At 40.8% G+C, this 24,605-nt stretch overlaps 1 protein-coding gene across 3 annotated transcripts in view; it reads left to right on the forward strand.

The window, feature by feature from the left end:
* The first annotated feature begins 4,590 nt into the window (after positions 1–4,590).
* Positions 4,591–24,605, forward strand: part of ALDH1L1 (aldehyde dehydrogenase 1 family member L1) — a 130,581-nt gene continuing 110,566 nt past the window's right edge. Inside the window, exon 1 of one of the 3 annotated variants that reach the window (XM_053896880.1) lies at positions 4,591–4,889. The gene's annotated coding sequence lies outside the window, so the exon portion shown is untranslated. Of the gene's footprint in view, positions 4,890–6,487; positions 6,588–24,605 lie in introns of those variants that run through there. The other 2 variants (XM_053896881.1, XM_053896882.1) reach the window with 2 other exon arrangements.

The raw sequence follows: 24,605 nt of genomic DNA on the forward strand, positions 1-24,605 counted from the left end.
TTTGTGGCATTGTGTTATAGCAGCTGGACCAGACCAAGACAATATGTAGTCACAGGCTGCCCATTTTAAGAGGGAATATTGAGGAAAACCCTCCTGAGTTCTCAGCTCCCACTGGGAAGAGATTCTAAGGGATCAGACATCAAGTGACACTATGAGCAATTCACAAGTTCTAAGAGGAGTGTGGAGTGGTCTTACTTTGCCTCTGAGTGGGAGGCCTCAGGAGTTCAGCAAAGGGCAGAACTGGCCCAGATTTGAAAAGAAAGTTCAGGACATACACCCTGCCTGCTTTGATTTCCAAGAGGCCATAGACCTTGGTAAGTTAATGTTTCCTTTGTAACATACACACAACACTCAGTTACTGAGTTCCCAGAAGATAAGCTGAATCATCGTTACACAACCAAAAGAGAATCCATGTCTATATCTATCTGGTCACCTATTCATGTGGCCCTGAGCCAGACTCAGCCATCTTCTAAAGTGCACCACTGAGGGACCTGCAGAAAGCTCAGGCAGAGGATCTCTCTGTTGGGACACACTCACACCCTGGTTCCTTTTCTGAGTGAGGTCCTGTGGAAGGCTTTGGGGTACACAGATGAAGTAGACCCTGTTCCTGCCCTCAGGAGTCTTAACATTTGAAAGACAGAGAGAGAAAGAGAGACAGAGAGACAAACATAAAAGAAATTATATTAGAGTGTGATCTGGGCTCTGGGAATTCCCAAGGGAGGAGGGCTGGGGAGGGCTTCCCAAAAAAGATAATGCACAGACCAATCCCCAAGGCATAAGTGGGGGCTCAGAGATGAAGTGAAGGGGCATTCTTGGTACAGTGAACAGAACTGGCAGAGGTGGGCTGAGTATGACTCATTCAGAGAGTATCAACCTTCAAGGTTACAGAAGAGCTGGCTTTGCCACTCTGGACTCAGGCCCCACTTCTCTCTCTAGTCTATGAAGGGATAGATATAGAAGTCACATACTGTCACTTCCATACCCCTTGGGTATTTCATTTGTTAGAAGCAAGTCATTGAGTCCAGCCCAGAGTCCAGGGCTCAAGGAATGGTACTCCTCCTCTTGAATGCAAGGAGTGTCAAAGAGCTTTTAAACTATCACAGTCCACCCAGTGGCCACAGGTTATTTACTGACCTCTTGTATGCAAAACATATTCACCCTTCCAAACATCCCCTACCCAAAGTCCTATCCTACTGCAGAATCAGCTCAGAGCCCAGACTCTGTGTCTAAATCAGGTCCTGATGTGGAGGAGGCTGCTGGGGCATATTTCCTTTTAAGGAGCTCCTTGAATACAGTCACTCTCTATCTGAAGAACTGTGGATTCAAGGGACAAGCTATCTGTGCCCCTTCCCCCCTACCCAACCTAACATACAATGGCAGAACAGGTGCAGTATGACCACCATAGACATGCTGGTTCAAAGGGAGTAGGGATGGGAGGCACACAGGCATCTCCAAGACACACACTTCTGAACCCCAGTCCGGCAAATGTTGGAAGTTCTTTGATTAGTACTCAAGCCAACTTTGGTCTGAACGTGATTCTTCATGCTCTTGGTTCCACCCTTTGGACTCTTCAGTTTGCTCTCCAAGTTGTCCTTTTCTTCATTTTTTAAATGTTTATTAGTTTTTGAGAGAGAGAGAGAGAGTGAGCATGAGTGGGGGAGGGTTAGAGGGAGAGGGACAGAAAATCCGAAGAAGGCTCTGTGCTGACTGCAGTGAGCTCAATGCTCAGACTCAGGAATCACGAGATCACCACCTGAGATCATGGGTATGATGCTCAACTAACTGAGCCACCCAGGCACCCCTCCAAGTTGTCCTTTGGTTTCCCTGAAATATAGCCTATGTTTGCATCTGTGTGCTTTCTCTGGCTGCTTCTTGCCAGTAGAATTTGAGAGGAGGGGGTTCCAGAAGTCTTTTTTCATGTAGTACTATCTCTGATCATTTCAATCCAAGCTGACAATGCTTTGTCAATGTAATTCTTTTGAAAACTTTGTGTATCCTCTGTGAATCTTATTGAGCTTTATTTTTTTAGCCAACTGGCAGCCCCATGGGCATGTCTTCAAGATAAGCCCTTCTCCACCTTGGGCTTCTGCTGAATGGCAATGTCAAGTTTCTTGGAAGGTCCTATTGTTTAACGGAATACTCTGTAGCACCACATTTTTTTTTTTTTTAATTTTTTTTTCAATGTTTTTTATTTATTTTTGGGACAGAGAGAGACAGAGCATGAACGGGGGAGGGGCAGAGAGAGAGGGAGACACAGAATCGGAAACAGGCTCCAGGCTCCGAGCCATCAGCCCAGAGCCTGACGCGGGGCTCGAACTCACAGACCGCGAGATCGTGACCTGGCTGAAGTCGGACGCTTAACCGACTGCGCCACCCAGGCGCCCCTGTAGCACCACATTTGACATTTTTGAAGACTTAACAAAGAATTTTATAGCTACCCTGTGGCTTTGAGACCATCTTTTCCTAGCATGGCCCTGCATTACATCTTTACCTAAACTGTTAATTTTGGCATCATTTGGCATCTGTAGAAGCTGGAAATTTTCAAATTCAGCAAGCTCTTGTTACTTTTTATTTAACAGTCCTTCTTTTGGCTTATTTCTCTTCCCTCACATTTTCACCTGAGCAGCAAGAAGAAACCAGGAGGCACCTTCAACATTTCACCTGGAAGGCTTAGCCAGACCATCAGTTTCCTCTGGCACATTTTCCATTTCCCATGTTACTGCAGGTGGCAATGCTGGAAACTTTCTGCGTAAACTTCCCTCCTCTCCAGCTCCATACACTGCTAAAGCTATGGGCTCTTCTCTGATTTCCTGACACTTTTTAGGGTGTCCAATCTCAAAGCCATTTATTCAGGAGTTCCTGTCACCTATCATCTGTCTTCTCTATTCTAGCCTCAAAGTTCTGCTCATGCTACTTTCCCATTCCAGGCTCCTGACATCCAGTCATTAATTCCACAAATTTTATTAATCCTCTTCTATACACAAGGCACTAGGTGTTGGGGAATTCCTAGTCTTTACCCTCGTGTTCTGTTGGAGAGACATGTCACTCAAATAATCCCAGAAGCCGTGATAAAACTGCAACGGAGTGGGGTGCATGAAGGAAAATCAGTGGCCCTCTGTGGTCACACAGTGAGGGGATCTGTCCTAGTGAGTGCGTGGCTAGGGAAAGCTTCCCTGAGGATGTGACATGTATATAGGGAGTGGGGTTCCCTCGAGAAAGAAGATGAACAGCACATGGTGAGCTCATTAGTCAAGATGGTCAGTGTATATGAGGGACAGGAAGGAGAACTGGAGGCGGGAGTGGAAAGAACAGGAGGACCCTTCCTGAGAATCGCCTAAGGGGCTCAATAGGGACAGGTCACCTCAATCCTGGGTCTTCATCCAGGCAGGTGAGCATTAAACCATTTGACAAACATTTAACATCTACTTTGTGCTAGCACTGTGTCCTGGGGATACAACGGTGAATGCATCACACAAGTTTCCTGCCCTCAAAGGGTTGTAGTAGCAGGAGAGACAGATTAATAAGCAAATAATGAACTAGAAAATGTCACATGTACAGTAAGTGTTGTGAAGGAAATAAAACAGGGTGAAGTGATGGGGACTGGCTGAGAGACTTCCTTAGGTTGTGTGACTTGGAAAAGCTTCTCTAAGGCTCTGCATCAGATACTGGATATATCAGGTACTATGTGAAGACAGGAGGAGGTGTGCCTCTGTAGTGTTTGAGAGAGGAATATTCTGGCAGAGGCCCTGAGGCTGGAGCATGCTTGAGGTGTCCAGGCACTGAGTAGAGGTCCAGGTAACTGTAGTTCAGGTAGAGACAGCCTCAGAAGTGAGGCTGGGAAGCAGAGTCCAGCAGCAGGAGTGGCAGGAAGGACATTCTTGGCAGCTTGTTCAGGATACACTGGACATAGGCTCACAGTCAGGAAACAATGTGCAGATTTATCTTCCTCTATTCATTTGTGCAGACTTACTTTGGCCCAGAGTGGAACAGATAACCCTGCCTGAGACAGGCTTGGTCAGGTGGGGAGCTAGGGGAGGGTTCAGCGGCACCCAGACTGGGTGGAAGGGAGCAAGGAGAAGAGGAGTAGCCTAGGGGGAAGCCTGGGGTGGTAGAAGGCAGGAAGGGCACAGGCAGAAACCCCAATATTCATCTGGACACACTGTCACTGTCTCCTGCAGGCGACTGCGTTTGCAGAGGGTGAGGATCTTGTTTGGCTCTGCCCGGTGGATGGCACACGGTAGGAACTTGGCACATGATTCTTGGATGAATGAATGAGTGAGTGAGCGGGTGAGAGAGTGAAATGATCTGGTTGGCGAGTTTCCTCCTACCAACTCAGCCTTGCAGCAATGCCTAACCAGAGAGAGCCTGCGCCTTTTCAGAGCCCTGTGAATTCTGAAGGGTCTATCACAAGTCTTCTCGCCTATAAATGCAAGCAAGCCCAGAGAGGGTGAGTGACACACCCTGACCACTGTCACACAGCCATTGAGAGCTCTCCCCACCCCGCCCAGGGTGACTTTATGCCCGCCCCGCGCCCCCGCCCCTCTCGCCTCCGCCCGGCGCCCCTCCCTTCCCTGGCTCTGGCCTTGCTCGAGGCCCTGGGACTGGCAGAGGCTGGTCCCACCTCTCCGCCGCCCTGGGCCGGCCTGGGCCAGCCCCTTGTCCCCCGACCGACGCTTTCAGAGGTCCCTTCTGGCCCGCGACTCCTGCGCCTCCTCCCGCGCTTGGTGAGTGCCCCTGAGCCCCGACGCTCCGAGGGAGGGAGCCTGTCCCAACTCGTGACTCCAGGGACTCTGAGCTCAGGTCCCTCAACTGGGCTCCCGGTGGACGCCGGAGCCTTGCCGCAGGGACGCCGGGTCTGGAGTCCGGATCCGCGATTCCCCCTGGGGCAGGTGAGCCTCCAGTCTAGCTAGGGGTCCTCAGGCTAAAGGACCATGGTATGGGGGCGGGGCTCGCCGAAGGTGGGGCCGGACCCGGCGAACAGGGTGCTTTACCGAGCCAGCACAGCTCAGTGAGTGGAAGTTATCTGACCAGCTCACAGAAGAGAAAACTGAGGCTCCGAGAGAGAAAGGGACAAGCCGAAGGTGACTGGGCCGGTCCGTGGTGGAGGGGCAGTCTGCCTCCGGGGCTAAGTCCCTCACCCCATTCGGGTGTGGAAAAGATCCCCCCTGATTGGCCAAATCTGGGGGCCGTGCACAAGGACCTCTTGTGATTGGAGAGCTCCCCTGGTGTAGCGGGGCACTGACCCCTGGGCCCCAGCTTGACCCCAACCCCGGGTTCCCAGGGTCGCGCTACTTGGAACCCAGCCCTCCCCCCCCCCCCCCCCCCCCCGCACCTGTGCAGGCCCCTCGTTTGTCACCTCCCTAGAAAAGGCAAGAATCTCCCTCAGATGCAGATGGAGACAGAATTTAATATTCTCACACACTGGGTTAAGAGTATGGGCTTGGCGTCTGGTGACTGTTTTCTCCCCACTCCCTCACTTCTCAGTGACCTTGGGCAAGTTTCTGGAACTCTGACTCCGTTTCTTTGGCTAAACTTGGGGTGGGAGGATAAATACTAACAGTACCTTACCTGCTAAGATTGTTTCAGGATGGCATGAGTTTATGCACTAAGGCCCTAGGCCCTCTGTGAATGTTGGCCACTCTCCCCCCTATGAGGATCAACCTTCACGACAATGTTGGGAGACAATCCTGTGACATTTTGGAGACAAGAATTTAAGCCTTAGAGATGCAAGTGATTCGCTAAGGTTGAATACAGGTCTACAGGCTCAAGTGGTCTAGGGGGCCTGCCCGTGTGCCCAGGATAGTGAGAAAGACAGCGGATGAAACATGAACCCCCACGTACCCTGGCTGTGGAACCGACAAGCATCTGCCCTGCCAGTGGCCGAATGGAACAGACTGACTGCAGGAGAGGAATCAGCTCCCCCCCACCCCCGCCATCATCCCCGAAGGGCAGCTGGTGGAACAGGATGCCTTGTGGCTGTGCCCTGCAACTTGGCTGAGCCTCTGCCCTCTCCTAGAGTTGCATTCTTTTGTGGGTCCCCAGACCAAAGCAGGAAAACAGATAGCCCAGAGCTGCTGTCCCTGCCCTGGGCTGCCCCTCTTGAGCAGGATCTGATAGCTGGGTCCTGGGGAGCCAGGTCTGGGCTGGGTGCTTGGGGTGGGAGGCCTGGGAGGCCCTGACAGCTCTACAGCTGTACCCACACACTGCCGGGAACAGGGGCGCACGCCCCTGCCAACACAGGAAGGAGGTGGAGGCTTGCAGGCTGCCCACTCAGCCAGCCCAGCTGCAGCAGCCCACGTGGGGCTCTGTACTCCCTTCCCCGGCTCCACCCCCCCCCCCCCCCCCCCCCCCCCCCCCCCCCCCGCCCCCTGCGCTTCCTGATCTTTCTGCTGGCCAAAGGTCAAGATTGGCTGAGGCCCCGCCCAGCGCACCTGTCCCTGCCACACTCAGCTTCCCTGGACTGTGACCACAGCCTTCCTGGTGGCTACCCTGACCCTGCCTCCCTGCTTCCAAAGGGATCTTGTTTGTATTGCTTTCTTTTCCCACAAGTAATACGTGCTCAGTATAGAAAAAGCCAGAACATTCAGGTAAGAAAAAGATAATTACTGATAATCATTGAATATACCCCAAATCCAAAAAACTCTTCTCAGTAACTTTTAACATTTCTGTGGGAATCCTCCCAGGTTTTTACACTGCAGGTGCACAAACATACACACACCCACAGCACTTTTAAAAATTACAGTGGTTTGTCACCTATGGGGGTGTTTTGACCTACATATTCCAGGTAGTGAAACAGCGTGTTGCCACTTCTAACTGACTGCGCTGGGTTTACCCAGTGTGAATGTATCATAATTTTACAACACTCATGCCTCTATTTGCTCATCCAAATAGAATTTAGAAGTGAAAATGCTGAGTCAGAATTTTCTAGGATTTTGGTATTTATTGCCAAATTTTCCTCCAGAGAATTGGTACCAATTTGTTGTCCCATTAGTGCTACAGGAACGCAGCTGTTTTCTCATAATCTAGACAACAGCTGATATTTATATTGCTTAAGCCCCTTCCAATTTTAAAGGAGAAAAATAGTCCCTTGTTTTATTATGCATGAATTATTCGATTAATTGCAATTTGAACATTTTTATTTATCTATTGGCTCTAATTTTTTTTCTTTTGGCAAATTGCTTTCAGACACATGTAAAATCTTCCTGTATGAAAAGCCATCACATGCTTTCTTGTATATTTCTTCTTTAGTGTCAAGTTTCCAAGCCCCATACTTACTGGTATTTTCTTATACTTTGATGTTTTCTTCTTGTATTTGATTTTTTTAATACTTATTTTAATCCAATTGACCTGTATTTTGAAGTAAGATGTGAACGATACACCTAGATTTATTTATTTGTTTAAATTAGTTTTTAGAACAGTTTTAAGTTTATAGAAAAATTGAGCAGAGTACAAACAGCTTGCATATAGTCCCTCAGCCCCTGCCCCCTCCACTGTCACTTATTAGTAACACCTTGCATTATTAACATTAGCCTGGTACATTTGTTACTCTTGATAAGTGGATACTGATACAACATTCTTTTTGTTTTTTTTTTACTTTTACTTTTTTATTTTTTTAATGTTTATGTATTTTTGAGAGAGAATCAGAGAGAGACAGAGGTGAGTGGGGGAGGGGCAGAGAGAGAGGGAGACAGAATCCAAAGCAGGCCCCAGGCTCTGAGCTGTCAGCACAGAGCCCAACACGGGGCTCAAACAAATGGACTGTGAGATCGTGTTGGACACTTAACTGACGGAACCACCCAGAGACCCCCTGATACAATATTCTTAATTAAAGTCCATAGCTTACATCACTCTTTGTGTTGTATATTCAATGGGTTTTGACAAATGTATAAGGACCTGCGTCTGACATGACAGTAGATAACTGTGAAAAAAATCTCCTGTGTTCCACCTGTTCATCCCTTTCTCCCCTCCCCAAACCGTGTCAAACACTGATTCCCCCCCACCCCCACCCCATCTTCTTAGTTTTAAGACTCTCATAGTTAGAATAATACAGTATGTAGCCTTTTAAGACTGGCTTCTTTCACTTAGCAATATGCATTTATATTTCCACTGTATCTTTTCATGGCTTAATGGCTCATTTCTTCTTAGCATGGAATAAAATCCCATTGTCCAGATGTACCACAGTTTATTTATCCATTCACCTACTGAAGAACATCTTGGTTGCTTCCAAGTTTAGGTAGTTATGAATAATGATGCTATAAACATCTGTGTGCAGGTTTTTGTGTGGACCTAAATTGCCAACTAATTTTGGTAAATGCCGTGGAGTATGATTGCTGAATTTTATGGAGAGAATGTGTTTAGTTTTGTAAGAAACTGCAAAACAATTTTTCAAGGTGACTACCATTTTGCATTCCCACCCGCAATGAATGAGAGTTCCTATCGCTCCCCATCTTCGCCAGCATTTTCATTGGTGGTGTTTTGGATTTTAGTCATTCTAATAGATTTGCAGTGGTATCTCATTATTGTTTTAATTTGCAATCCTTAGTGATATATGATGTTGAGCATCTTTTCAAATACTCATTTCCCGTCAGTATATCTTCTTTGCTGAGTCATCTGCTTAGGTCTTTCCCCCATTTTTTTAGTTGAGTTGCTTTCTTATTGTTGAGTTTTAAGAATTTTTTGTATATTTTGGATACTAGTCCTTTATCAGATGTGTGTTTTGTAAATTTTTCTCCCTATCTGTGGCTTGTCTTTTGAAGAGCAGAAGTTTTCAATTCTAATAAAGTTCAGTTTATTACTTTTTTTCTTCCATGGTTTTGTTGTATTTAAAAAGACCCTAGGCCATCTGGACTTTCTTCTATGTTATATTCTGTGAGTTTTATAGTTTTATCTAAATGTAGATTTTACATTGGAGCACCTGGGTGGCTTAGTCGGTTGAGTGCCCCACTTTGGCTCAGGTCATGATCTCACAGCTGGTGAGTTCGAGCCCCTCATGGAGCTCACTGCTGTCAGCACAGAGCCCACTTCAGATCTGTCCCTCTCTCTCTCTGCCCCTTCCCCACTTGTGCTTTCTCTCTCAAAAAAAATAAATAAATAAATAAATCTTTAAAAGAAAATGTAGATATTACATTTAGGTCTGTGATTGGTTTTTGAGGTTTTTTTGTTTTTTTGTTTTTGTTTTTTTTTGCATGTGGAAATAGTTCAAGAATAATGTGTTGAACAGTCTATCCTTTCTCTACTGAATTGCCTTTACTGTTTTGTCAAAGATCAGTTGACTGTTTCTGTGTGAGTCTGTTTCTGGGTTCTCTATTCTGTCTATTGATATATTTGTCTACTCTTTTGCCAGTATCACCCTGTCTTGATTTCTGTAGCTTCATAGTAAATCTTGAGGTTGGATAGTGTCAGTATTTTGACTTTGCTCCTCTCCTTCAATATTGTGTTGGATAATTCAGGTCTTTTGCCTTTAGTATAAATTTTAGAATCAGTTTGTTGATATGTGCAGAATAACTTGCTAGGATTTTCATTGAGATTGTGTTGAATCCAAAGATCAAATTGGAAAGAACTGATATCTTGACAATATTGAGTTTCCAATCCATGTATGTGCAATATCTCCATTTATTTAGGTTTTATTGGATTTCCTTCATTAGTCTTGTGGTTTTCCTTATATTGCTCTTTTACATATTTTGTTATATTTACACATAAATAATTTCAGTTTTGGGTGATAATATAAATGGTATTGTGTTTTAAAAAATTTTTTTAATGTTTGTTTATTTTTGAGAGAGAGAGAGAAAGCCTGGGAGGGGTGGAGAGAGAGGGAGACACAGAATCTGAAGCAGGCTCCAGACTCTGAGCCATCAGCACAGAGCCCAACATGGGACTCAAACTCAACAACCATGAGATTCTTTGACCTGAGCTGAAGTCAGATGCTTAACTGACTGAGCCACCCAGGCACCCCTGTTTTTAATTTCAAACCCCAATTGTTTATTGACGGCATATTGACTTTTGCATATTAACCTTCTCTCTTGTAATCTTCTGATAATCATTAATTAGTTCCAAGAGTTTTTTGCTGATTTTTGGAGATTTTCTACTTGGACAATTATGTCATCTGTGAACAGTTTATTTCCCGCTTTCCAATCTGTATACCTTTTATCTCCTTTTCTTGTGTTACTGCCTTGCTAGAATTTCCAGTAGGGTGTTGAATAGAAGTAATGAAAGGGAACACCCTTGACTTGTTCCTGATCTTAGTGGGAAAGTTTCTAGTTTCTCACCATTAAGTATGATGTTAGAGGGGCATCTGAGTGGCTCAGTTGGTTAAGCATCTGACTCTTGATCTCAACTCAGGTCTTGATCCCAGGGTGGTTAATTCAAGCCCCACATTGGGCTCCATGCTGAGTGTGGAGCCTACTTAAAAAAAATGTGATGTTATAATTTTTGAGTTTTTTTTTTGTAAGTGTTTTTTATCAAGTTAACTTCCTCTCTATACCTACTTTGCTGAGAATATTTATCATGAATCGTTGTTGGATTTTGTCAAAATTGTTCTTTTAAAAACCTTTTTTGATTGATTTATTGTGTAATTTACATCCAAGTTAGTTACCTTCAGGAGTAGATTCCTTAATGCCCCCTACCCATTTACCCATCCCCCCTCCCACAACCCCTCCAGCAACCCTGTTTGTTCTCTATATTTAAGAGTCTTTTATGTTTTATTCCCCTCCCTGTTTTTATATTTTTTTGCTTCCTTTGCCTTAACTTCATCTGTTTTGTATCTTAAATTCTTCATATGAATGAAGTCATATATTTATCTTTCTCTGACTAATTTCGCTTAGCATAATACCCTCCAGTTCCATCCACGTAGTTGCAAATGGCAAGATTTCATTCTTTTTGATTGCCGAGTAATACTCCATTATATATATATATACCACATCTTCTTTATCCATTCATCCATTGATGGACATTTGGACTCTTTCCATACTTTGCCTATTGTCAAAAGCACTGCTATAAACATTGGGGTGCATATGCCCCTTTGAAACAGCATACCTGTATCCCGTGGATAAATACCTAGTAGTGCAATTGCTGGGTCATAGGATAGTTCTGTTTTTAATTTTTGGAGGAACCTCCATATTGTTTTCCAGAGTGGCTGCACCAGTTTGCATTCCCATCAGCAGTGCAAAAGAGATCCTCTTTCTCTGCATTCTTGCCAACATCTGTTGTTGCCTGAGTTGTTAATGTTAGCCTTTCTGACAGGTGTGAGGTGTTATCTCATTGTGATTTTGATTTGTATTTCCCTGATGATGAGTGATGTTGAGTAGTTTTTCATGTGCCAGTTGGCCATCTGGATGTCTTCTTTGGAGAAGTATCTATTCATGTCTCTTGCCCATTTTTTCACTGGATCATTTGGTTTTTGGGTGTTGAGTTTGATAAGTTCTTTATAGATTTTGGATACTAACCCTTTATCTGATATGTTGTTTGAAAATATCTTCTCCCATTCCTTCGGTTGCCTTTTAGTTTTGCTGATTGTTTCCTTCACTGTGCAGAAGAGTCCCAATAGTTCATTTTTGCTTTTGTTTCCCTTGCCTCTGGAGACATGTTGAGCAAGAAGTTGCTGTGGCCAAGGTCAAAGAGGTTTTTGCCTGCTTTCTCCCCTATGATTTTGATGGCTTTCTGTCTTATGCTTAGGTCGTTCATCCATTTTGAGTTTATTTTTGTGTATGGTGTAAGAAAGTGGTCCAGGTTAATTTTTCTGCATGTCGCTGTCCAGTTTTCCCAGCACCACTTGCTGAAGAGACTGTCTTTATTCCATTGGATATTCTTTCCTGTTTTGTCAAAGATTAGTTGGCCGTGTGTTTGTGGGTCCATTTCTGGGTTCTTTATTCTGTTCTGGTGATCTGAGTATGTTTTGTGCAATATCCAAACTGTTTTGATGATTACAGCTTTGTAATATGTCTTGAAGTCTGGGAGTGTGATGCCTCCAGCTTCGGTTTTCTTTTTCAAGATTGTTTTGGCTATTCAGGGTCTTTTCTGGTTCTGTACAAATTTTAGGATTATTTGTTCTAGCTCTGTGAAGAATGCTGGTGTTATTTTGGTAGGCATTGCATTGAGTATGTAGATTGCTTTGGGTAGTATCCACATTTTAACAATATTTGTTCTTCCAATCCAAGAGCATGCAACATTTTCCACTTTTTGTGTCTTCTTCAGTTTCTTTCATAAGCTTTCTATAGTTTTCAGTGCATGGATTTTTCATTTCTTTGCTTATGTTTATTCCTAGGTATTTTATAGTTTTTGATGCAATTGTAAATGGGATCGATTCTTTGATTTCTCTTTCTCTGGCTTCATTATTGGTGTATAGTAATGCAACTGATTTCTGTGTGTTGATTTTACATCCTGCAGCTTTGCTGAATTCATGGATCAGTTCTAGCAGTTTTTTCATTGGATCTTTTGGGTTTTCCATATAGAGTATCGTCATCTGCGAAGAGCGAAAGTTTGACTTCCTTCTGGCTTATTTGGCTGCCTTTTATTCCTTTGTGTTGTCTGATTGCTGAGGCTAACACTTCCAATACTATGTTGGACAACAGTGGCAAGAGTGGATATCCCTGTCATGTTCCTGACCTTAAGGGGGAAAGCTCTCAGTCTTTTCCCATTGAAAATGATATTAGCAGTGGGTCTTTCGTATATGGCTTTTATGATCTTGAGGTATGATCCTTCCATCCCTACTTTCTTGAGGGTTTTTTATCAAGAAAGGATGCTGTCTTTTGTCAAATGCTTTCTCTGCATCTATTGAAAGGATCATGTGGTTCTTGTCCTTTCTTTTACTGATGTGATGTATCACATTGATTGTTTTGCAGATGTTGAGCCAGCCCTGCATCCCAGGTATAAATCCCACTTGGTCCTGGTGAATAATTCTTTTATATTGTTACATCCAGTTGACTAGTATCTTGTTGAGGATTTTTGCATCCATGCTCATCAGGGAAATTGATCTGTAGTTCTTTTTAGTGGGGTCTTTGTCTGGTTTTGGAGTCAAGGTGATGCTGGCTTCATAGAAAGAGTTTGGAAGTTTTCCTTCCATTTCTACTTTTTGGAACAGCTTGAAGAGAATAGGTGTTAACTCTTTAAATGTTTGGTAGAATTCCCCCGTAAAGCCATCCAGCCCTGGACTCTTGTTTTTTGGAAGTCAAATTGTTTTTCTGCATCAATTTATGTGTTCCTATGATTTTCTTTTTTTTTTTCCTGTTGGTGTGATCTATTACACTAATTGATTTTTAAATGTTAAACCTGGAATACCACTAGTATAAATCCCACTTGACTGTGATGTATAATTCTTTCTTTACATTGTTAAAGATTTTAATATCTATGTTCATGAAAGATACTGACCTATAGTTTTCCTTTCTTGTAATGTGTTTGTTTTTTGCATTAGGGTAATGTTGGCCTGATACATTGAGTTAGGAAGTATTCCGTTTTTGTTTTCTGAAATTGTAACAGAATTGATAAAATTTCTCTCTTAGATGTTTGGTGGAATTCACCAGTGAATCTGGTGCTTTCTGTTTTGGAAAGGTATTAATTATTGATCCAATGCCTTTAATAAATAGGACTATTTATATTATATCTGTTTTTCCTTGTATAAGTTTGATAAATTGTGCTTTTCAAGAAGTGTTCCATTTCATCTAGGTTATCACATTTAAGGGCATAGAGATATTCATAATCCTCTATTATTCTTTTAATGACTATGGGATTAGTAGTGATGGCCCTCCTTTCATTTTTGAAACTAGACATTTGGGTTTTTTTTAAGTTAATCTAACTAGAGGCTTATCAATTTTATTCATCTTTTAGAAAAAACTTTTGATTTTGTTATTGTCTCTATTTGTTTTCAATTTTATTGATCTCTGCTCTAAAGTTAAAATTTTTTTTTGATGTTTGCTTATTTTTGAGGGATAGAGGGAGAGACAGAGCATGAGTTGGGGAGGGGTAGAGAGAGAGGGAGACACAGAATCTGAAGCAGACTCCAGTCTCTGAGCTGTCAGCACAAAGCCTGACACGGGGCTCAAACTCATGGACCATGAGATCATGACCTGAGCTGAAGTCAGACGCCCAACCTACTGAGCTACCCAGGTGCCCCTGTGTTCTAAATTTTATTATTTCCTTTCTTTTGCTTATTTTGATTTAATTTTCTCGTCTTTTTCTAGTTTCCTAACTTATTTTATTGATTTTGGATATTTTTCCTTTAATAATATATGTACTTAATGCTATAAATTTTCCTCTATATACTGCTTTAGCTGCATTTCACAAATTTTAGTAAGTTATATTTTAATTTTCATTTCAATTCAAAATATTTTAAAATTTCTCTTGATAGTTTTTCTTCCACCCATGTGTTGTCCAAAGTGTATTATTTATTCTCTACAAATCTTTCTGTTGGCTTTCCCAGATGTCTTTCCAGTATTGATTTTTAGTAATTCTATTGTGGTCTAAGAGCATATTTTGCATGATTTGTACTCTTTTAAGTTTGTTATGGTGTGTTTTGGTGATTATTTTATGTAAGCTCGAGGTGAATGTGTATTTTGCTGTTGTTAGATGAAGTATTTTATAAATGCCTGTTAGGTCCAGCTAATTGATGGTGCTGTTCAGTTAACCTATGAACTTACTGATTTCCTACTTGACCAATCTCTCGGTTATTAGGTATTGATAAAGAGGTGTCAAAGTTTCCAATTAAACTAGTGGATTTGTCTATTTATTCTTGCAATTCTATCAGTTTTGCTTCACATATTTTGATTCTCTGTTTTTAGGTACATACACATTGAGAATTATTATATCTTCTTAAGGAATTGAGCCCTTTATCATTATGTAGTGCCCCTTTTTCTTCTTAATAATTTTCCTTGCTCTGAAGTCTGCTTTGCCTGAAGTTAACAGATCTATTCCATATTTCTTTTGATAAGTGTTAGTAGGGTATATCTTCCTCTATCCCTTTAGTTTTGATCTGTGTTTTTATATTTAAAGTGGGTTTATTGTACACATCATAATTGGGTCCTGATGGCTTATCCACTCTGATAGTCTCTGTGTTTTAATTGGTATACTTAGACCATTGATGTTTAAAGTGATTATTGATATAGTTCATAGATTAGATGAATATAGGTATTCTTATATAACACATTTATTACTGTTTTTCCTTGTTCTTTGTGTATTTACTTTTGTTTTATAGTCTTCCACTATTTTTCTGACTTGTCAGGTTTTCACTGAGCTTTTTATGATTCCATTTTCTCTTCTCTCTTAATGTATTAATTGTAGCTTTTTTGCTTTTTTTTTAGTTTGCCTCAAGTGTTTGCAGTATACATTTACAACTATCCAGGGCCACTTGTAGAGAAATATACTGTTTTGTGGGTAGTGCAAGTACTTTATACCAAAGTATTCTTGATTCCTCTCTCCCATACCTTATCATCATTGCTGTAATTCATTTCACTTATCCACAAACTATAATCACTGAACACATTGCTGCTATAAATAGAGCAATAAACATAGGGTTGCATATATCTTTTTGAGTTGGTGTTTTTGTTTTCTTCAGATAAATACCCAGAAGTGGAACTGCTGAATGATACAGTTGGTCTATTTTTAATTTTTTGAGACACCACCATACTGTTTTCTATAGTGGACCTATTTACATTCCTACCAATGGTGTGCAAGGGTTCTCTTTTTTCCTACATTCTTGCCAGCACTTACTATGTCTTGTCTTGATTAGAACCATTTTAACACGTGTGAGGTGATATCTCATTGTGGTTTAGATTTATATTTCCCTGATAATTAGTGATGTTGAGCATCTTTTCAAGTACCTATGGCCTCTGTATGTCTTCTTTGGGAAAATGTCCATTCAGATCTGCCCAATTGTTATTTCTTTTTCTTTTTTCCTTTTAAAATTTTTAGTTAGTTGATTCGTAGTTAGTTAATATACCCTGCAATATTGGATTCAGTAGAATTCAGTGATTCATAACTTACATACAACACCCAGTGCTCATCACAAAAACTGCCCTCCTCAATACCCATCACCCATCTAGTGCATCCCCTACCTCCCTCCCTCCATCAACCCTCAGTTTGTTCTCTATTGTTAAGATTTTCTTATGGTTTGTTTCTCTCTCTTTTTTTTCTTCCCTCCCTTTCCATATATTTTGTTTCTTAATTCCACATATAAATGAAATCGTATGGTATTTGTCTTTCTCTGATTGACTCATTTTGCTTAGCATAATACACTCTAGCTTCATCCATGTTGTTGCAAATGGCAAGATTTCATCCTTAAACAAAAAAAATTTTTTTACACTTATTTATTTTTGAGAGACAGAGTGAGACAGAGCAGGAGAGGGGGAGGGGCAGAGAGAGAGGGAGACACAGAATCTGAAGCAGGCTCCAGGCTATGAGCAAGCATTCAGCACAGAGCCTGACATGGGGCTCCAACCCATGAACCATAAGATCATGACCTGAGTTGAAGTCAGACACTTCATGGACTGAGCCACCCAGGAGCCCCAAGCTTTCATTCTTTTTGATGGCTGATCTATATCTGTATCTATATCTATATCTATATCTATATCTATATCTATATCTATATCTATATCTATCTATCCCACCCCCCTCCCACATCTTCTTTTTCTATTAATTAATCATGGACATTTGGGCTCTCTCCATAGTTTCTGTTGTTGATAATGCTGCTATAAACATTGGGGTGCATGTACCTCTTTGAATCTGTATTTTTGTATCTTTGGGGTAAATACCTAGTTGTCCAATTACTGGATCATAGGGTAGTTTTATTTTTAACTTTTTTTAAATTATTTTTTTATTTTTTTGTTTTTTTCAATATATGAAATTTATTGTCAAATTGGTTTCCATACAACACCCAGTGCTCATCCCAAAAGGTGCCCTCCTCAATACCCATCACCCACCCCCCATCAACCCTCAGTTTGTTCTCAGTTTTTAAGAGTCTCTAATGCTTTGGCTCTCTCCTACTCTAACCTTTTTTTTTTCTTCCCCTCCCCCATGGGTTTCTGTTAAGTTTCTCAGGATCCACATAAGAGTGAAACCATATGGTATCTGTCTTTCTCTGTATGGCTTATTTCACTTAGCATAACACTCTCCAGTTCCATCCACGTTGCTACAAAGGGCCATATTTCATTCTTTCTCATTGCCACGTAGTACTCCATTGTGTATATAAGCCACACTTTCTTTATCCATTCATCAGTTGATGGACATTTAGGCTCTTTCCATAATTTGGCTATTGTTGAGAGTGCTGCTATAAACATTGGGGTACAAGTGCCCCTAGGCATCAGTACTCCTGTATCCCTTGGGTAAATTCCTAGCAGTGCTATTGCTGGGTCATAGGGTAGATCTATTTTTAATTTTTTGAGGAACCTCCACACTGTTTTCCAGAGTGGCTGCACCAATTTGCATTCCCACCAACAGTTTCTCCACATCCTCTCCAGCATCTATAGTCTCCTGATTTGTTCATTTTGGCCACTCTGACTGGCATGAGGTGATATCTGAGTGTGGTTTTGATTTGTATTTCCCTGATGAGGAACGACGTTGAGCATCTTTTCATATTTTTAACTTTTTGAGGAACTTCCTTACTGTTTTCCAGAGTGGCTTGCACCGGTTTGCATTCCCACAACAGGGCAAGAGGATTCCCCTGTCTCCACATCCTTGCCAACACCTGCTGTTTCTTGTGTTGTTAATTTTAGTTATTCTGATAAGTGTGAGGTGGTATCTCATCATGATTTTGGTCTGTATTTCCCTGATGATGAGTAATGTTGAGCATCTTTTCATGTGTCTGTTAGCCATCTGGATGTCCTCTTTAAAAAGTGTCTGTTCATGTCTTCTGCCAATTTCTTCACTGGGTTATTTGTTTTGGGTATTGAGATTGATAAGTTCTTTATAGACTTTGAATACTAACCCTTTATCAAATATGTCATTTGCAAATATCTTGGTTTTGTTGATTGTTTCCTTCATTATGCAGAAGGTTTTTTTTATCTTAATGAAGTTTAATAGTTCATTTTTTTCTTTTGTTTCCCTTGCCTCTGGCAAGGTGTCTAGTAAGAAGCTGCTCCAGCAGAGGTTAAAGAGGTTGCTATCTGTGTGGTCCTCTAGGATTCTGATGGTTTCCTGTCTCTCATTTAGATCTTGCATACATTTGGAATTTATTTTTGGGTATGATGTAATAAAGTGGTCCAGTTTCACTCTTCTGCATGCTATTATCCAGTGTTCTCAACACCATTGGTTGAAGAGACTGTCTTTTTTCCATTGGATAATCTTTCTGGCTTTGTCGAAGATTAGTTATGGGTTGATTTCTGGGTTTTCTATTCTGTTCCATTGATATACTTGTCTGTTTTTGTGCAAGTACCATACTGTATTAATGATTAAAGCTTTTTTAAAAAAATGTTTATTTTTGAAGAGAGAGAGAGAAAGAGAGCATGAGCAGGGGAGGGGCAGAGAGAGAGACACACACAGAATCTGAAGTAGGCTGTCAGCACAGAGCCTGATGTAGGGTTCAAACTCATGAACTATGAGATCATGACCTTAGCTAAAGTCAGATGCTTAACCAACCGAGCCATCCAGGTGCCTGGATTACAGCTTTATAATATAGCTTGAGATTGGGAATGGTGATGCCTCCATCTTTGTTTTTCTTTTTCAGAATTTCTTTGACTATTTGGGGTCTTTTGTGGTTCCATAGACATTTTAGGATTGATTGTTGTAGCTCTGAGAAAAATGTTTGTGTATTTTGATAGGGATTGCTTTAAATGTGTATGTTGCTTTGGGTAGTATAGACGTTTTTTCCAATCCATGAGCATGGAAAGCCTTTCCATTACTTTGTGTTCTCTTTAATTTCTTTCATAAGTATTTTATAGTTTTCAGCATAGAGATCCTTTACCTCTTTGGTTAGGTTTATTCCTAGGTATCTTGTTGTTCTGGTGCAATTGCAAATGGGATCAATTCCTTGATTTCTTTTTCTGTTGCATCATTATTAGTGTATAAAAACGCAATCGATTTTTTGTACGTTGATTTTATATCCTGAGACTTTACTGAATTCATGTATTAGTTCTAGCAAGTTTTGGTGGATCTTTTCGGGTTTTCCACATAGAGTATCATGTCATCTGCAAAGAGTGAAAGTTTGACTTCTAGCTGTTTGGATTCCTTTTTTTCTTTTTGTGTGTGATTGCTGAGGCTAAGCCTTTCAGTACTATGTTAAATAGTAATGGTGAGAGTGGACATCCTTGCCTTGTTCCTCATCATAGGGGAAAGGCTCTCAGTTTTTTTTCCCCATTGCTAATGATATTAGCTGTGGTTCTTTCATGTATGGCCTTCATGATGTTTAGATATGTTCCATATATCCCTACTTTATAGAGTTTTTTTTCTATCAAGGATGAATGCTGTATTTTGTCAAATGCTTTCTGCATCTGCTAGGAGTATAGAATTTTTCTTATCTGCACCTTTATTAATGTAGCACATCATGTTAATCAACATTTTACAAATATTGAACCAGACCTGCAGCCTGTGAATAATTCCACTTGGTCGTGGTGAATAATTCTTTTAATGTACTGTTTAATGTACTGTTGAATTTGATTTGCTTGTATCTTATTAAAAATTTTTGCATCCATGTTCATCACGGATATTGGCCTATAATTCTCTTTTTTAGTGGGATTTTTGTCTGCTTTTGGAATCATGGTAAAGTTGGCCTTATAGAATGAGTTTGGAAGTTTTCCTTCCATTTCTATTTTTTGGAATAGTTTGAGATACGTATTAATTCTTCTTTAAATATCTGGTAGAGGGGCATCTGGGTGGCTCAGTTTGTTAAGCATCTGACTTCAGTTCAGGTCACAATCTCACGGTTTGTGGGTTTGAGTCCCGCATCAGGCCCTGTGCTGACAGCTCAGAGCCTAGAGCCTGCTTCAGATTCTGTCTCCCTCTCTCTCTGCCCCTCCCATACTTGCACTCTGTTTCTCTCTCTCTCTCTCTCTCTCTCTCAAAAAGAATAAATGTTAAAATATTTTAAAAAATTAAAAAATAAAAAATATCTGGTAGAATTCCTCTGGGAAGCCATCTGGCTCTGGACTCTTGTTTGTTGGGAAATTTTTGATTACTGATTCAATTTCTCTGCTGGTATGGGTCTGTTCAAATTTTCTGTTTCTTCCTGTTTCAGGTTTGATAGTTTGTATGTTTCTAGGAATTTGTCCATTTCTTCCAGATTGTTCAGTTTGTTGGCATATAATTTTTCATAATATTCCTCTTACAATTGTTTGTATTTCTGTGGTGAGTTCGCCTCTTTCATTTATGATTTTATTTATTTTGGTTCTTTCTCTCCTCTTTTTGCTAAGTCTGGCTAGGGGTTTATCAACTGTATTGTTTCAAAGAATCAACTCTTAGTTTCATTGATCTGTTCTACTCTGTTTTTTTTGTTGTTGTTGTTGTTTCTATATCATTTATTTCTGGTCTATAGTATTTTCCTTCTTCTGCTGGTTTTGGGCTCTATTTGCTGTTGTTTTTCTATCTCCTTTAGGTGTTAAGGTTAGGTTGTATATTTGAAACTTTTCTTGCTTCTTGGAGATAGGCCTGTATTGCAATATACTTCCCTCTTAGGATTGTCTTTGCTGCATCCCAAAGGTTTTGGACTGTGTGTTTTCAGTTTCATTTGCTTCCATGTATTTATTGTTCTTTAATTTCCTGGTTAACCCATTCATTCTTTAGTAGGATGTTTTTTAACCTTCACGTATTTGTGGTCTTTCCGAATTTTTTCTTGAGATTGACTTCAAGTTTCATAGTGTTGTGGTCTGAAAATATGCATAGTATAATCTTAATCTTTTGTACTTGTTGAGGGCTGATTTGTGACCCAGTATGTGATCTTTTCTGGAGAATGTTCCATGTGTGCTTGAGAAGAATGTGCATTCTGCTGCTTTAGGATGAAATGTTCTGAATATACCTGTTAAGTCCACCCAGTCCAGTGTGTCATTGAAAGCTGTTGCTTCCTTGTTGTTTTTTTGCTTAAATGATCTGACCATTGTCATAAGCTGGGTGTTAATGTACCCTACTATTATTGTATTGTTGTCAATGAGTTTCTTTATGTTTGTTATTAATTGACTTATATATTTAGGTGGTTTCAAGTTGGGGTCATAAATATTTACAATTGTTAGATCTTCTGGATGAATAGACCCCTTAATAATATACCTTTCTCCATCTCTTGTTACAGTCTTTGTTTTAAAATCTAGTTTGTGTGGTATAAGTATGGCTATTCCAGATTTCTTTTGACATCCATTAGCATTATAGATGGTTCTCCATCCCCTCACTTTCCTTCTGCAGGTGTCTTTAGGTCTAAAATGAGTTTCTTGCAGGCAGTGTTTAGATGGGTCTTGGTTGTTTATCCATATCCTGACACCCTATGTCTTTTGATGGGAGCATTTAATCCATTTACATTCAGAATGATTATTGAAAGATAGGAGCTTAGTTGTGTACCTGCTAAGTTGGTGTGGTGATGTTCTGTGTTCCTTCATAGTCTTTGTGCCTTTTGGTGTTTTTTTTTTTCCCTCCACTCAAAGAGTCCCCTTAATATTTCTTTCAGAGCTGAATCAGTGGTCAGAAATTCCTTTAGTTTTTCTTTGGGAGCTCTTTATCTTTCCTTCTATTTTGAATGACAGCCTTGCTGGATAAGGTATTCTTGGCTGCATATTTTTCCCATTCAGCACGTTGAATATATCCTGCCATTCTTTTCTGGCCTGCCAAGTTTCTGTGGACAGATCTGCTGCGAACCTGATCTATCTTCCTTTGTAGGTTAAGGACATTTTTTCCCTTGCTGCTTTCAGGATTCTTTCCTTGTTGCTGTATTTTGTGAATTTGACTATGATTGGTGATGACCTGCTTTTGTTGAATTTAATGGGAGTTCTCTGTGCTTCTTGGGTTTTGATGTCTGCATCCTTCCCCAGATTAGGGAAGTTTTCAGCTATAATTTGCCCAAATAAACCTTCTGTCCTCTTTTCTCTCTCTTCATCTTCTGGTACTCCGATGATATGAATATTCTTATGTTTTAATAAGTCATTGAATTCCCAAGGTCTACCTTCATGATACATTGCCTTTGTTTCTGTCTTGTTTTCAGCTTTATTATTTTCCATATTATTTTATTCTGTATCACTGATTCATTTTCTGCTTCATCCATCCTCATTGTTATGGAAATCATTAGGGTTTGCATCTTGGTTAGAGCATTTTTAATTTCGGCTTCACTACACTTTAGCTCTTATTTCTACAGTAAGGAATTCTCTAGTGTCTTCTATGCTTTTTTCAGGCCCAGCTAGTATCCTTATAGTTGTTGTTTTAAATTCTACTTCAGACATCTTACTCATATCTGTATTGAATAAATCCCTGGCTGCCATATCTATCTCTTCTTTTTTGAGGGGGTCAATTCCTCCATCTTAGGTTAAAAAGTAAAAGAAAGTAAAATTAAATTAAATTAAAATTACATTAAAGTAAATTTAAAAAAATAAAGGAAACTAAATCCTAGTTGTGTTTGATCTGCTTGTTCAGAGAAGCTTCATAGAAGAAAAAAAGATAAAAATTTTAAAAAATTAAAAAAATTGCTCTTTCTATATCCAAAAAACAAAATAAAAGTAAAAAAACAAAATAAACAAACCCAAAGGAAGCTAGGTGCTCTTTCCCCCTGAGCTGAAGCTTTGCAGCACTCTATGATCAGTAGACTTGGTATGTATGAGTGGTTTGTGGTCGTCTTCTTGGGGAAGGGCCTGTGGGGCTGATTCTCAGTAGTGGTCTTGCCCTAGTGGAGATTTGTCTACAGTAGATAGGGAGGCAGGGTTTGGTGTAGCAGCTCCAGTCTCCGCTTGGTGGTGCTGTTTCTTCTCACTGAAGTCAGTCATTTCTGGTGGGTGAGGGGTGAATATGGATTCGCCCAGCTTTCTCTTCTCCAGAGCAGGAACTTGTGCCCTCCACTCCTTAGGAAGCCCTCAGCTGAGCAAACCATCACCACTCCTGTGTTCCAGCTTCCATCAGCTCCCTGTCTTCACCCTGCCTGTGTCTGAGCTATCCACCTGATGGGCAGCACTGTCCTCCTGGCTTTTATCTCAGGCCTGGCTGTGTTTCAAAACCCCGCACTTAAGAGACCCCTGTGGATTGGACCTGCCCTGATTCTCTAAGAAAGGGTCTTGCTGTACTGGCTGGTGCAGGCTTGTCCCAGAAAATGGTTATGTGACCATGCAGTGGCTCAGAGTTTAGGGTAAGTCACGACACACAGCCAGTACCAGGGTTTGTTGCCCTGAGCTGTCATCTTTGTTCCTATACTGCTGGTCTGGTGAGCTCAATGGTGCTTACAGGGACTTTTGCCTATAGACAGCCATATCACCTCTACCAAATGCACTCCAGGCAGGGGAACTGCTTCTCCCCCAGCAACCCAGGGGACCCTCACATTGGGCAGTCCACTTCTGGTGCTCCACCCTGCTTCCTCCTACGAGTACAGCAGGCATTGAGCTCTGAAGCTTCAGACTCTGTTCTCTGCTATTTATAAAAAAATGGTGGTATTGAAACCCTCTCTTTCTCCCTCAACCAATAATTTTGGGGAACAGTTTTCTTGTGCAGTCCCCTGTGCATGTCTTCACTCTTTTTTTCCCCCAGTCTTTCTCTTGTTCTCTCTTGCTCCTGTCTCCGTGGTTAGGGCTCCCTCCTTTGTACCACAACCATGGTTTTTTTTTTTCTTCCTCAAATTAACTTTCTGCAGGTCCTGTCTGTCACGGGTTATTGTTTCTGCTTGTACACAAGCAGCTTTGTTCTTTAAGACCTCTAATCATTTTTTTGGGTGTTCAGAATGAATTGATATTTATCTACCTGTTTTTGAGTTAGGAGGCAAGCTTAGAGTCGCCCTACTCTGCCATCTTAACTTTCTCAGATCTGCCCATTGTTAAATAAGTTTGCACCTGAATTTTGTAAATTTTTAACATACTTTTGATATTAATTTCTTATTGGATATATGATTTGCAAATATTTTCTCCCATTAAGTGAGTTGCCTGTTCATTTTGTTGATGGTTTCCCTTGTTGTGCAAGAGATTTTTAGTTTAATATAGTTTCACATGTTTATTTTTGCTTTGTCACCTTTGCTTTTGGTGTTAGATCCAAAATATCATCACCAAGACCTGTGTCAAGGAACTTACTATTCTGGAAGTTTTAAGATTTCAGGTCTATTTTTTTAATATGAAATTTCTTTTCAAATTTGTTTACATAAACACCCAGTGCTCATCCAAACAGGTGCCCTCATCAATGCCCAAGAGCCACTTTCGCCTCCCTCCCACCCCCTATCAACCCTCAGTTTATTCTCAGTTTTGAAGAGTCTCTTATGGTTTGGCTGTCTCTCTCTCTAACTTTTTTTGTTCCTTCCCCTCCCCCATGGTCTTCGGTTAAGTTTCTCAGGATCCACATAAGAGTGAAAACATATGCTTTCTGTCTTTCTCTGTATGACTTACTTCACTTAGCATAACACTCTCCAGTCCATCCACGTTGCTACAAAAGGCCATATTTCATTCTTATTGCCAAGTAGTATTCCATTGTCTATATAAACCACAATTTCTTTGTCCATTCATCAGTTGATGGACATTTAGGCTCTTTCT

This window comes from Panthera pardus, unplaced genomic scaffold (assembly GCF_024362965.1).
Source record: "Panthera pardus isolate Hobbes unplaced genomic scaffold, ASM2436296v1 HiC_scaffold_8, whole genome shotgun sequence".
Lineage (NCBI taxonomy): Eukaryota > Metazoa > Chordata > Mammalia > Carnivora > Felidae > Panthera > Panthera pardus.